This window comes from Vicia villosa, unplaced genomic scaffold, assembly GCF_029867415.1.
Source record: "Vicia villosa cultivar HV-30 ecotype Madison, WI unplaced genomic scaffold, Vvil1.0 ctg.000114F_1_1, whole genome shotgun sequence".
Lineage (NCBI taxonomy): Eukaryota > Viridiplantae > Streptophyta > Magnoliopsida > Fabales > Fabaceae > Vicia > Vicia villosa.
In genome coordinates this window covers 386,490-392,669 of record NW_026705022.1, presented here as the reverse complement: position 1 = coordinate 392,669, position 6,180 = coordinate 386,490, and the positions used below count along the sequence as shown (strand labels likewise).

Here is a 6,180-nt window from a genome sequence, read left to right as displayed (position 1 = left end):
GATTTAAAACATAATATCAACATCAATGTTTGCCTTTGCTAATCTTTTAAGTGATGGTGTTTTGTAATCATTGATATTATGACAGCTAATATTCATCATTATTTTTCAATCCAGCTTTACAAATGAAATATGTTATCAGTATGCAAAGGTCATATCCAATCTTTAATTCATGACAGTTAATAAATTGTTTAAGTTGTAACCTAATTTTAGGCAACCGAGCACAAAATCTCTACCAATAACAACATTGCCATAGATATTGCAAACACATATAGACTACACATTTTCAAACACTTCTTTAAAGACCACATTTGTTGTGGTGGTTAATGGATGTTTCTCCTTATCATGGATCAAGATTTTAAGGCCTTTTCTGCTCTTTACTCTTGAAACTGCAACATAAAACTGGCCATGGCTGAACACGCTCCTCGGCAAATATATGCCAACATGATCCAACGACTGACCTTGAGATTTATTAATAGTCATAGCATAACAGACCGTTATAGGAAACTGTCTTCGTGTCATCCTGAATGGCCATGGCGTTTGCGTTGGAGTAATGTCCATTCGTGCAATATAAATGATACCGCCGATGTTCTTGCCTGAAATTATCTTGGCTTCAATAACATGATCATCCAATCTTGTAACGATTAGACGTGTTCCATTGCATAAACCTTCTGCTTGATCAATATTCCTGAGCAGCATGATTGGAGTATTTACTTTCAATCTGATCTTATGATTAGGAAGTCCCGACGTTCTCAATCCATTCAAAAACTCAGGAGTTAAAACATCAAAAGATTCATTGCCATCACCATCATGCGTATCGACTGAATCAGAGCTTAAGTATTCCTTTTCGTCCCCTGAAAATGGAGTGACTTTATATTATGATTTGTTAAAGTTGCAAGTGAAAAACTATTCGCATAAATGTTCACACAAAATTTAATATTACCTGGAAGATTGTCTAATACATAGTGATTTATTTCATCTACTGTCTCAATTGTTCCAGCCAATACTGCCCTTGACTGCAGAAAAGCTACATTATTGAAGTTAGCTTCAAAATATGGATAAGTGTTTACGAATATTGCTCGAAGGGGATCATCAAAATTAGATATCAAAATATCTGCTGGAATATCAATATCAGCATAGCCATCGTTAGGTTCTGCTAGTTTTCCATCTCCAACTTTTAATATCCAATTTGAAAACTGTTCTAACTCGGATGCTGACGTAGTCGTCCCAGACTGCTGGAGCCTCATGTTTTTTGTAAGTTTCAAAACCTTACAATGATCCCAAATGTATGATGAATTGATAGTTGCATGAATTATATCTGAATGAATGCCTCTTGGAATAACCGGTAGGATCTGTCTGAAATCGCCACCAAACACAATTACCTTACCACCAAATATTTTATCTGATGACCTGGATCAGCCCATGATGTCTCTGAGGGTTTTATCCAAAGCTTCAAAACAAAATTTGTGACACATCGGAGCTTCATCCCAAATAATCAACTTTGATACTTTTAGCAAGTCCCCCCTGTCACTACCCTTGTTAATGTCACATATCGAAGATTCAAGTGTGGGAATTGGAATCTTAAATTTAGAGTGTGTCGTTCGACCACCGGGGAGCAACAGGGATGCAATACCTGAAGAGGCAACTAACAAGCATATTTGTCTTCTTACTCTTATGTAGGAAGCTAATGTTCTCCACATGTATGTTTTGCCTGTACCGCCGTATCCATACAGAAAGAATACGCCTCCGTTCTGGGTATCAACAGCCGTCAAGATTTGTTTGAAAACATCTCTTTGTTCATCTGAAATTAAGTGAACATATAATTTAGAAATATCATATTAGCAATATAAATTTGTAAGTAATTTGAAATTCTTCTGCCAAATTGATGTTATTATTATTTAGACCTGTGAGGTTATTATACAGCGTATTGAACTCTTGAAGTTATCCAGCAGGATTGTAGTTTCGCTCTTCATATATTAAATTATTTCCAAGCTCCTCAATTATGTAACCATGTGGTTTTGGCATTCCAGGGAAATCACTTAAACTCTTTCTACTTCGCCGAAGAAGTTTTTCAATTTCAATCAATGTTAAATTCAGAATTTCTTCATTTGTTAGCCGCAGACCTGTTAATAAACAATATAAACAAATGGATGGTAAATATTGGAACATAATTTCTATTTAAAAATTATTGATTCTGATCAAATTGAAAATTTACCTCTGTTGTTTGCAATCCTTTGCTGAGAATAAAGAATTCCATCAGATAACAGATGTCGAGTTTTACTCCATACATGCTTAGGCCTATTAATGCTACTTGACAATAACATGTGAACTAAAAGTAATCTCAAATAATGTCCAGAACCCCAATGAAATGCTTCTATTATTGCAGATATGAATTCTCGATCATCCCCAATAAATCCCATAGCAAAACATGCATCACGGAAAGTATCGTACTTAACATTGTTTACTGTCTTTATTTCATCATAGCTTTTCGGTCCTTTAACATGTGTTAGCATTATCCTGAGATAGTACAATTCCCCGGTAGTTGGAGGAACCCAAATTAGTCTTCCAATTGTGTATCCCTTTTGTCTGGGTTTCCACTCTCTCTTTTTTTTAACGTATACAAACTTCGAAACAAAATCGCTATACGTTAGTTGGCGCGCTTCGTCGTATTTCTTGTTGGCTTCAAACCAAGATGTAAACATTGACTCAGTAACGCTCTGTTTATCAAGGACTGTGGTAATAGGGCTGACATCAGTATAGAAAACAAAATTTTGTCCCTCAACATGAAAATGAAGTCTTTCTACAGCTGGTTTTCTTCCATGAATAGGAAAACCATAAATTCTCCAAGCAGCTTCACTTGGAGAAACGTACCTACAGTCAATATACTGCTTTATTTCATCAACGACGTCATGTTGTGAAACAGATCCATCTTCATTCATGACAATTGCAGCAGTTATTCTATCATATCCTTTGTTGATGTATTTGAACAAATATTTGACGGATGTGCTTTGATTGCACCATTCCATGTTAATATGAGCTCTGTACTTCAACAATAACTTTGAATTGTAGGGAACAACAAATCTGTTGTCAATCTCAATTCCATTCTTAGAAATTGTGTGTCCATTGTCCCTTCGTCTATAAAACGGATATCCATCTTGATCAACGATCGTATCACGTCTAAAGTCTTTAGGGAAGTATTTAGAGCATTTTCCTTCCTTCATACACGTAGAATTACGAAAAGCATTTCCGCAAGGTCCGTGTATCATGTGAGATTTGACCAAGTTATATAACTCTTCGTCAGTGTCTTTGTTTGGTATTTCTGCTGATATGATACGATCAATGTCAGCAGGTGTTGGATACTTGCTCGACGGATGAAGGAAAATTAATATGTGCGCATGGGGCAGGCCTCTTTTCTGGAACTCAATTGTGTACATATCTACAAATATAAAATTCAGGTATTGGTTTATAATATGACATTCAAAATGAATAAGGAAATTAAATCAATAAAAGTTAGAAATTACTTACACGCAAGAACCTTCCCCATGATACTCTTTTTGGTCAAATCGGACAGTAACGCATCAAATTTCAATTTGAAGATTCTTGTAATGAGATCCGGACGGTCGGACGCTTTCAGATTTGCAGAACTTAGTACACGTTGTATTTCCGGCCAATTGGGATTACATGTGAATGTAATAAACAAATCAGGAAATCCAACATAACTACAAATTGCCATGCCATCAAAGTATAACTGATCCATAAATCTACGGCTTCCAACATACGACGAAGGTAGGACAACTCTTTTCCCTGTAGCTGCACCACGTGTATGTCCATTTGTCCTAGCATCTGCAAGATGATCATATTTGCCTACTCGAAGTTTTGACTGATTTTTTCTTAACCATCGAAGTCTCTCAGATTCCATTATTGTAAAACCATCAACCAAAAACTGCTAGAAAAATCTCATTGACCTGAGAATTGTCTGTGCCTTGTTTTTTCTTGACTGAATCCTAAAGGCGAACCACTCTCCGATACCGTAGCCGTTGTCTCTGCATTACGAACCGTGTTAGAACCTTTATTGCGATGCCGTATGTTTGGTCTGTAACCATCTTCACCGTAAGGGAAAAGTAAAGGATATTGAAATCCCAAATAAGACGTATGATATTCATCTATTCTCTGAAGTTGGCCACATTGTTTTTGCATTATAATATCCCTTTTTCTGCAGTATCAACATCACCAACAATGAGAGCAGCAACTTCTGAAACTGTTGGTTGATTATATATTCTTCCATCAGTTTGGCGCTCAGAAATGAGACGTAGTTTTAAATCTGCCACTTTGCCTTCAGAAAGTCTATCCCTTGCCATATTAAAAGACTAAGCATGAACATTATGTTCATATAACATTGAAGACAAATTTTCCACTATATTACTATCTACTCCGCTCCTTGATATGCAAACATCCAACGTATAAAGTTCAGATTCTTGAAAATTGTAGAAACAAAATAATAAACAGTGATGACACAAAGACAGTTAAAGAAATAAACCTGAAACCATCAATTCTATTCTGAACTTCATGTTCAGTATCGAATATATAGAGTTGGGCAAAACAGGACTTTTCACCTGGCAATGGTAACATGCTACCTATACGATGACATGATTGACCTTGAATACGATAGTTAGGAGGACCTCTACCATTGTTAAATATGTTGTCCATTTTAGCACCAGGAGAAGTAAATGCGAACATCATATTGTAAATACGAATTTGTTGTTGAAATAGTTTTTATTCACTTTTGTTTTGGTCGAACAACAGGGTCTGCAATACGGGTGGTGGTTCTCTCAACAAAGGTATTTGAATCTTTCCTCCTCCACAACACATTGAGAACTTAGGATTAGCAGAATGTCGACACTTGTTCTTCCTTTCCAGATACCACATATTTGCACCACATTGCTGACACTCAAATGATGGGTCACCTAAATCGTAGTATTCTCCTAAATGAATATGTACAATTGTTAGCTAAAATACATAATGAATCATGAAATTTGAAAGAAAGAAACATATTTATAAAATAATCTACAACCTGAATTGTGAAAATCTATTTCTTCAATGTCAGTGTCGAAACTTACGTCATGCTCATCCATTGAATAGTTAGAAACTGAACTGCAGACTACAAAAACATAGTAAAAAATATTTCGCAAATATTATGTCCTTATATATTGGTGAAATGTTTAAATATTAAATGTCGGTTAATGATCAAATTAAAACATGTTACTTACTATCTGAAGAATTACCGGAACCTGCATCACCTTCACTGTCATCTTGGAAAAGTTCGTTGATATTGGAATCTGGATTTGGTGTATGGCTTGAAGATGTTGTCGCACCACGCATAAAATCATTATCAAATCTCCTTCCTAGGTTAACTCCTAAATTGTTAATGTTCCTTACAGAAACAACTCTTGGGTGTTTTTTTGTTAATGAGCTTGGCAATGTATTCAAAGTTGATTTACTATGAGTTTTCTGCTTTGTATTTCGATGAGTTATGCTGGAACTTAGAATATTTGGAGAAATAGAAGATAGTGGCAATCTGATATGTGAAGATATAGGATCAGCAGGAGGTTGAGTTTGATCTGCATTTTCTTTGTTCATTGCCGCCAATCTCTTGGCTCTCTTAGCTCCAAGCACACTTTTTCTATGCTGTCTAGCATCAAAGTGCCTTTTTCTTCTGAGAACATTTTTGAAGTGATCATGCTCAACACTTTTTTTATTTTCCATGCTTTTTTACTTTGATTTTACCATCATTTTGCAAACTATGGCTGAATAATGAGGCAAGCAGCAAATATATGGACAAAAACTCCCTCCAAACTTTTTATATGGAGGGAAGCAGCTGAATATGAAAGGTTGTATGTTAATTAATATTTTTTGGACAACTTCAAAATCTTGTGAAGTAATCATTAAAATAAGCTAACCATTAATTTCCAAGCAACCATAATTATGTAAAGCGTGCAAAGGCAATAAGAACAAAATCGATGCATCGGTAAATGACTACATGCACACATAAGATAATAATTTAATGCAAGTTACAGGTAATAGGTTAGGTAGGTATGAAGGTTGACATCATGCTGGTGCAATATTCAAGAGTCCCATTAAAAAAATTGATAAATATACTTCATTAGTATTTATTTACACCATGCA

General features: G+C 35.4%; 1 pseudogene; it reads right to left on the bottom strand.

The window, feature by feature from the left end:
- Positions 1 to 273: 273 nt before the first annotated feature.
- LOC131624379 (uncharacterized) lies at positions 274 to 5,760 on the bottom strand (annotated as a pseudogene).
- Positions 5,761 to 6,180: the final 420 nt, after the last annotated feature.